This window comes from Arachis stenosperma, chromosome 4 (assembly GCF_014773155.1).
Source record: "Arachis stenosperma cultivar V10309 chromosome 4, arast.V10309.gnm1.PFL2, whole genome shotgun sequence".
In the NCBI taxonomy this organism is placed as follows: Eukaryota; Viridiplantae; Streptophyta; class Magnoliopsida; order Fabales; family Fabaceae; genus Arachis; species Arachis stenosperma.
In genome coordinates, this window is record NC_080380.1 from 58,355,988 (window position 1) to 58,365,099 (window position 9,112).

Below are 9,112 nucleotides of genomic sequence, written 5' to 3' on the forward strand. Positions count from 1 at the left end.
AAGCTGGCGCTGAACGCCAGTAACAAGCATGAAACTGGCGTTCAACGCCAGAAACATGCTGCACATGGGCGTTGAACGCCCAGAGTGTGCATCATCTCGGTGTTTAAATGCCAGAATGGTGTGCAGAGGCATTTTACATGCCTAATTGGTGCAGGGATGTAAATCCTTGACACCTCAGGATCTGTGGACCCCACAGGATCATCTCAGGATCTGTGAACCCTACAGGATCCCCACCGACCTCACCCTCTCTCTCCATTCATGGTCATCCCTTCTGTTTTTTATTCACCACCTACATCTATCCACTCTTCCCCATACACCCCACCTACCTTTAAAATTCAAATTCTCTTTCCCACCCAATCCCACCTATATAGCCGAATACACACATCCCTCAATCTCCTCCATATCTTCTTCTTGTTCTTCATCTTTTCTTTCTTCTCTTGCTCAAGGGCGAGCAATTTTCTAAGTTTGGTGTGGTAAAAGCATAGCTTTTTGCTTTTTCATAACCATTAATGGCACCTAAGGCCAGAGACATCCAAAAAAAAAAAGAAGAAGAGAAAAAAAGGGAAGACAAAAGCTTCCACCTCTGAGTCATGGGAGATGGAAAGACTCATGTAAAGGGTTTATAGCTCAGTGGTAGAACATTTGATTGCAAATCAAGAGATCCCTGAGATACGTCAGGGGATAAATTGTCCTCCACACAATTATTGGGAGCAACTAAGGATAGGAACACCAAAATTACTAGGGATCATGCAACAGAAGCAAGGAAGAGACATAAAGGAGCTCAAAAAGCACCATTGGACCTTCAAGAAGGCGCCACCCTCACTCAGGTGGATTCATTCCTTGTTCTTATTTCTTTCTGCTTTTCGGTTTTTATGCTGTGTTTATCTATGTTTTGTGTCTCTACTTCATGATCATTAGTAGTTAGTAACTATGTCTTAAAGTTATGAATAATTCCATGAATCCTTCACCTCTCTTAAATGAAAAAATTTTTTAATTCAAAAGAACAAGAAGTACATGAATTTCGAATTTATCCTTGAAATTAATTTAATTATATTGATGTGGTGACAATACTTTTTGTCTTCTGAATGAATGCTTAAACAGTGCATATTTTTTGATCTTGTTGTTTATGAATGTTAAAATTGTTGGCTCTTGAAAGAATGATGAACAAAGAGAAATGTTATTGATGATCTGAAAAATCATGAAATTGATTCTTGAAGCAAGAAAAAGCTGTGAAAAAGAAAACTTGCGAAAAAAAAAGAGAGAAATGGCGAAAAAAAATAATAGAAAGAAAAAAAAAAGCAAGCAGAAAAAGCCAATAGCCCTTAAAACCAAAAGGTAAAGGTAAAAAGGATCCAAGGATTTGAGCATCAATGGATAGGAGGGCCCAAGGAAATAAAATCCAGGCCTAAGCGGCTAAATCAAGCTGTCCCTAACCATGTGCTTGTGTCATGAAGGTCCAAGTGTAAAGCTTGAGACTGAGTGGTTAAAGTCGTGATCCAAAGCTAAAGAGTGTGCTTAAGAGCTCTGGACACCTCTAACTGGGGACTTTAGCAAAGCTAAGTCACAATCTGAAAAGGTTCACCCAGTTATGTGTCTGTGGCATTTATGTATCTGGTGGTAATACTGGAAAACAAAGTGCTTAGGGCCACGGCCAAGACTCATAAGTAGCTGTGTTCAAGAATCAACATGCTTAACTAGGAAAGTCAATAACACTAACCGAAATTCTAAGTTCCTAGAGAAGCCAATCATTCTAAACTTCAAAAGAAAAAGTGAGATGCCAAAACTGTTCAGAAGCAAAAAGCTACAAGTCCCGCTCATCTAATTAGAATTAATATTCATTGATGTTTTGGAATTTATAGTATATTCTCTTCTTTTTATCCTATTTGATTTTCAGTTGCTTGGGGACAAGCAACAATTTGAGTTTGGTGTTGTGATGAGCGGATAATTTATACGCTTTTTGGCATTGTTTTTAGGTAGTTTTTAGTAAGTTCAAGCTACTTTTAGGGATGTTTTCATTAGTTTTTATGTTAAATTCACATTTCTAGACTTTACTATGAGTTTGTGTGTTTTTCTGTGATTTCAGGTAATTTCTGGCTGAAATTGAGGGACTTGAGCAAAACTCTGAAAAAGGCTGACAAAAGGACTGCTGATGCTGTTGGAATCTGACCTCCCTGCACTCGAAATGGATTTTCTGGAGCTACAGAACTTTAAATGGCGCGCTCTCAACGGCGTTGGAAAGTCGACATCCAGAGCTTTCCAGCAATATATAATAGTCCATACTTTATTCTAGAATTGACGACGTAAAGTGGCGCTCAACGCCAAGTACATGCTGCTGTCTGGAGTTAAACGCCAGAAACACGTCATAACCCGGAGTTAAACGCCAGAAACACGCTATAACTCGGTGTTCAACTCCAAGAAAAGCCTCAGCTCATGGTATAAGCTAGATAGATGGCGGCATTCATGGGAATCCGAAAAGTCTAACCTTGTCTATGGTATTCCGAGTAGGATTCCGGGAATCCGGAAAGTCTAACATTGTCTGTGGTATTCCGAGTAGGATTCCGGTATTGAATGACTGTGACGAGCTTCAGACTCCTGAAGGCTGGGCGTTAGTGACAGACGCAAAAAAATCAAGGGATTCTATTCCAAATTGATTGAGAACCGACAGATGATTAGCCGTGCTGTGACAGAGCATTTGGACCATTTTCACTGAGAGGATGGGATGTAGCCATCGACAAGGGTGATGCCTCCAGACGATTAGCCATGCAGTGACAGCGCATAGGACCATTTTCCCGAGGGGATGAAAAGTAGCCATTGACGACGGTGATGCCCTACATACAGCTTGCCATGGAAAGGAGTAAGAAGGATTGGATGAATGTAATAAGAAAGTAGAACTACAAGAGGAGCACAGCATCTCCATACGCCTATCTGAAATTCCCACTATTGATTTACATAAGTGTTTCTATCCCTTTTTATTTTATTTATCTTTATTTATCCAATCTAATCACATTTGACTTTATGAGTCCACTTAACTGGGATTTACAAGATGACCATAGCTTGCTTCATACCAACAATCTCCGTGGGATCGACCCTTACTCACGTAAGGTATTACTTGGACGACCCAGTGCACTTGTTGGTTAGTTGTGCGACGTTGTGAACCATGGTATTGGCACCAGTTTTTGGCGCCATTGCCAGGGAAAGAAAAAAAGCAATGAATTTTACAAAATGCAATAACATATGAATCACAATTTCGTGCACCAATATTCATGGGAGATGCTTGATGAGGTTGAGCAGGCTTTTGTAAGTGTGTTGGAGGAGATTTGGGGGCAATCCCCCATCTCGACACAAAGAGATTCTTAGGGGACCCCTCCCTTCTCTGAGCTGAGCTAGGTAGTGGTCGACTTCTTTTTTTGCTTTTACTTGATTTTGTTTCATTTTCTTCCAGTTTTTTTAACTTGGTGTTTTGGTGTGCTTTTTCAGAGATGGTTAAAACCAATGATTCTATGAAGGCTTTTAAGAAGGCGAGGAAAGCTACGGCTACCCAGAATGTCTCGGCCAAGGATGCTGGGGAAGGATCATCTCATGTTCCTCCTAAGAAGCCGACCTCGGGCACTTCTGGGCCGAAGAGGGTGATCCCTACTCCTCAGGCTCATTTAGTTGATCCTCCCCAGACTTTGGCTGCTACCTCTTCTCCTACTGCTGTCCTTCTACCGAAAAAAAAAAAGACTGTTGAGCCCTTTAACCTTGATGCCACCGACTTTGATGCCGTGGGGTTTGTTGATCATCAAATTGCCCCTTATGGTCGACTTCCTATGAACGACGTGTCCATTCTTCACTACATGGATTTTATCACCCGGAGTAGTGTAAAAATGGCACACATAGGAGCAGCATTGTTCCAAACTGCTCAAGACATCCGAGTTCATGCGACAAAGGCTTTTATGGAGGAGGCTAAGTCGGAATTTGACAGGATCAAGGGATTGAAGGTGGAGCTTGAGGAAAAGGTGGCAAAGCTGGAGAAGGAGTTTGAGGGCGAAAAGACTCGGGCTACTACTGCGGTGGCTTCTGCGAATCTGGCTGAGGAGATGGCTCATAAGTAAAATGAGGGCTATATCCGGACTTATGGTGAGATAGTGGGGCTTAGAGAGAGGTTAGAATCTGCTCAATCTGATTATGCCGAGCTTCAGGGGCATCTTGTGGGCAGTGTGAGCGCTGCCTATGAAAAATTGAAGGCTCAGGTTCGAGTTCTCGTGCCCGAGCTTGACCTTACTCTCTTTAGTTTGGACAATGTTGTAGAAGATGGAAAGATTGTCCCTGATAGTCCGGATGATGATAAAGATGTAGATCCGCCTCCTGTGCCATCAGCCAAAGCTCCTGCTGTCCCGATTTCTTCAACTCCCGCTACCCAGGTCAGCCAGGCCGAGTCCGACCCCGATGTCCGGATCTTGAATCGAGATGATGGAACTGTAGATGCAATTCCTACGAGGATCATCCTTCCCCCATCGACTCAAGAGTGTTTGGAATTTTGTTGTCCGACCTCTTTTGATGGCCTTTATCTACTTTCTGCGTTTAGTCGAAATGGCTTTTGAGACTAGCTCTGTTCGACTTATTCTTTTTCTCATAGAATATTCGTAGGTGTGGTCATGGCTTTTTGGGGTCGGGCTGTGTCCCTTTTAGCGCACGCCTTCCGTTTAGTCGATTTCTTCTTATCGTATCTCCTCGAGTTATTTCTAGTAATCCATTTTATTCGGACCTCGTTTGATCTCTTTTTTATGGATTTACTTTTTATAACTCTGTTGCTTTAATCGGCTTGGGTCATCTTTTTAATGTTGGTCCCTTCCCAAGCTATTTCTAGTAATCCATTTTTGTTTCTACCTTGCCATGTCTCTTTTTATGAATTACTTTTATAACTTTTTGTAGCTTTTTTATGCCGACTTCATCACGTCGGTCCCTTCTAAGTTATTTCTAGTAATCCATTTTCAGGGCTGGCCAGGCCTCTTTTTCTATGGATTTACTTTTTATAACTTTTGCTTGTTTGACTGGTCCGACTTCTTTGTGTCGGTCCGTCTTTTCTTATGGATTACTTTTGATAAATTCTTGCATTATTCTGTTTTCATCACTTTTTCATCTTGCCAATTTTGTAGAAATTGGGGAGTGCATTTTTCTTGGTTGACTTTGGATGAATTCGATTTTCATTTTGTCGACCTTGTCGAGTAGTCAATTTGGTTTTCACTTTGGCGATCTGTAGCTTTATAATCGGGCGATGAATTTTTGCATTTTCAGATTAATGCGTCTTGATAAAGAGAATTTGTAGAAAATATGAAAAAACTTTATTTGAAAATAGGAAATATGCAAATATAAACATGTGGGTCTTACCCTTTTTAAGTCAAGTAATTTTGCAGATCTTGTCTTGGTGCCTCGTTAAAAAACCTTTTTCAGGAAAAAGAGTGCACTGCTGACCTAAGATCTTTTTATTACTTCTAGCTATAATACCTTCTTAGGTTGCAGGCGTGGCACGACCTTGGTAGCTCTCGCCCCTCGAGTTTGGACACTTTATAGTAGCCTTTTCCCAATACCTCTGTGACTCGGTAGGGTCCTTTCCAGTTAGCCGCTAGTTTTCCCTCTCCGGGTCGACTTGTTCCGATATCATTTCGGATTAGGATGAGGTCATTGTTGGTGAAGCTTCGCTGCACTACCTTTCGATTGTACCTTGAGGCCATGAGACATTTTAATACTTCTTCTCTGATCCGAGCTCTTTCTCGGACTTCCGGAAGTAGGTCGAGCTCTTCCTTTTGAAGTTGGGAGTTTACTTTGTCGCTGTAGAGGATCATCCTAGGAGGTCCTTTTTTGACTTCTACCAGTATCATTGCCTCTACTCCATAAGCCAATCGGAATGGTGATTTCTTTGTAGTGGAATGTGGGGTTGTCCAATATGCCCAGAGGACTTGTGGGAGCTCTTCGGCCCAGGCTCTCTTTGCATCCTGTAGCCTCCGTTTTAACCTGGCTAGTATGACTTTATTGGCAGCTTCTACCTATCCATTAGCTTGCGGGTGTTATACGGATGTGAATTGGTGCTTTATTTTCAAGTCGGCTACCAACATTCTAAAGCCTGCATCTGTGAATTGAGTGCCATTATCCGTGGTAATAGAGTAAGGAACCTGATGAGCGGATAATTTGTATGCTTTTTGGCATTGTTTTTAGTATGTTTTTGGTAGTTTTAGTTGAGTTTTATTATATTTTTATTAGTTTTTAGTTAAAATTCACTTTTCTGGACTTTACTATGAGTTTGTATGTTTTTCTGTGATTTCAGGTATTTTCTGGCTGAAATTGAGGGACCTGAGCAAAAATCTGATCCAGAGACTCAAAAGGACTGCAGATGCTGTTGGATTCTGACCTCCCTGCACTCGAAGTAGATGTTCTGGAGCTACAGAAGCCCAATTGGCGCGCTCTCAACGGCGTTGGAAAGTAGACATCCTGGGCTTTCCAGCAATATATAATAGTCCATACTTTGCCCAAGATTTGATGGCCCAAACCGGCGTTCAAAGTCACCTCAAGAAATTCCAGCGTTAAACGCCGGAACTGGCACCTAATTGGGAGTTAAACGCCCAAACTGGCACTAAAGCTGGCGTTTAACTCCAAGGAGAGTCTCTACACGAAATTGCTTCATTGCTCAGCCCAAGCACACACCAAGTGGGCCCGGAAGTGGATTTTTATGTCATTTACTCATCTATGTACTAGTTTTCTATAAGTAGGACCTTTTACTATTGTATAGAAACATCTAAGACTTTGGGTAGCTATCTTTGTTTTTATGCTATCTTAGACCTTTGGGAGGCTGGCCATTCGGCCATGCCTAGACCTTGTTCTTATGTATTTTCAACGGTGGAGTTTCTACACACCATAGATTAAGGTGTGGAGCTCTGCTGTACCTCGAGTATTAATGCAATTACTATTGTTCTTCCATTCAATTCCGCTTGTTCTTTTACCAAGATATCACTTGTTCTTCAACATGATGAAGGTGATGATTGACGCCCATCACCATTCTCACCCATGAACAAGGTGACTGACAACCATTCTTGTTCTACAAGCATCTGAGGCTTAGTGAATATCTCTTGGATTCCTGATTGCACGATGCATGGTTGATCGCCTGACAACCGAGTGCTCGCCTGACAAACGAGCCAACCATTCCGTGAGATCAGAGTCTTCGTGGTATAGGCAAGAACTGATGGCGGCATTCAAGAGAATCCGGAAGGTCTAACCTTGTCTGTGGTATTCTGAGTAGGATTCAATGATTGAATGACTGTGACGTGCTTCAAACCTGTAACCTACTGGGCGTTAGTGACAGACGCAAAAGAGTGATTCTATTCCGGTAGGGGAGGGAACCAAACCGGTGATTGGCAGTACTGTGACAGAGTGCGTGCATTAGCTTTCACTGCGCGGATGGGAGGTAGCTGCTGACAACAGTGAAACCCTACACGAGCTTGCCATGGAAAGGAGTAAGAAAGGATTGGATGAAGGCAGTAGGAAAGCAGAGAGACGGAAGGGAAGGCATCTTCATACGCTTGTCTGAAGCTCTTACACCAATGATATACATAAGTATCACTATCCTTATCTTCTATGTTATTTTCGTTCATCATCATATACATTTGAGTTTGCCTGACTAAGATTTACAAGATGACCATAGCTTGCTTCAATGCTAACAATCTCCGTGGGATCGACCCTTACTCACGTAAGGTATTACTTGGACGACCCAGTGCACTTGCTGGTTAGTTGTGCGAAGTTGTGTAATGCCATGGAATTGAACCACCAAGTTTTTGGAGTTCATGACCAGGGATTATGAGAGTTGTGAAAAGTATTGTTCACAATTTCGCGCACCAAGTTTTTGGCGCCGTTGCCGGGGATTGTTCAAGTTTTGAGCAAGCTTTTTGTTCGGTAACATCAGTGCCAAATTTTGGATCCGGCAACAAGCACCAAGTTTTTGGCGCCGTTGCCGGGGATTGTTCAAGTTTTGAGCAAGCTTTTGGTAACAATGCCGGGGATTGTTCTAGTTTGGACAACTGACGGTTCATCTTGTTGCTTAGATTAGGTATTTATTTTTTTTCGAAATTCTTGAAGATGAATTCTAGAGTTTCATGATGATTTGTTGAAATCTGGCTGGCTGAGAAGCCATGTCTAATCTGATTGGACCGAGGTTTCAACTTATCACCACAAGAGCTTGTTGATTTTCATCAATTTTGCTTTTGGAGCCGTGATCTGCTAAGGCTTGGCTGACCTTTGGTCATGTCTAGTGTTTTGGACCGAAGCTCTCTTTGAAAGCTTGGCTGGCTGTGAAGCCATGTCTAATTCCTGGACCGGAGTCTTAGACTAGCATTGCACTGATTCCTGGAATTCTCATTAAGAATTTTGATACCTTTTCCCACTTAATTTTCGAAAAAAAAAATTTACAAAATTATAAAAACCAAAAATATTTGATGCTTCATGCTTAAGTCTAGTGTCTCATCTTAAGTTTGGTGTCAATTGCATGCATTCATTCATGTGTCTTAAGGATCCTCAAGTAATTCTTGATGATTTTTGTGTTCTAATCTTTGAACTCTATTGACTTGAAGTATTTTGTGTGTCTCATATGCATTCTCATATTGTTAGTGTCAGTAGTATACAAACTGCTAAGTTTGGTGTCTTGCATGCATTGTTATTTGATTCTTGTTGCATTTTGATTATTAAAAATCCAAAAATATTTTTAATTTGTGTCTTTTCAAGTCAATGATACAAAGAATTGAAGATTCATAACATACTGCAGAGGAATTATACAGAAAAAGCTGAGCATTCAAAAATGCCCAGTGAAGAAGGCAGACTGGCATTTAAACGCCAGCCAGGGTACCTGGTTGGGCGTTTAACGCCCAAAAAGGTAGCATTTTGGGCGTTAAACGCCAGAATGTATACCATTCTGGGCGTTTAACGCCAGGATGGTGCTAGGGGGAAGATTTTGTTTTCAAATCAATTTTTTTTTTCAAGTTTTCAAAGTTTTTCAAAACCAAATCTTTTTCAAATCATATCTTTTCAATCAAATGTTTTCAAAATCAATTTCTTTCCTTTCTCAAAGATACTTACTAACAATTAATGA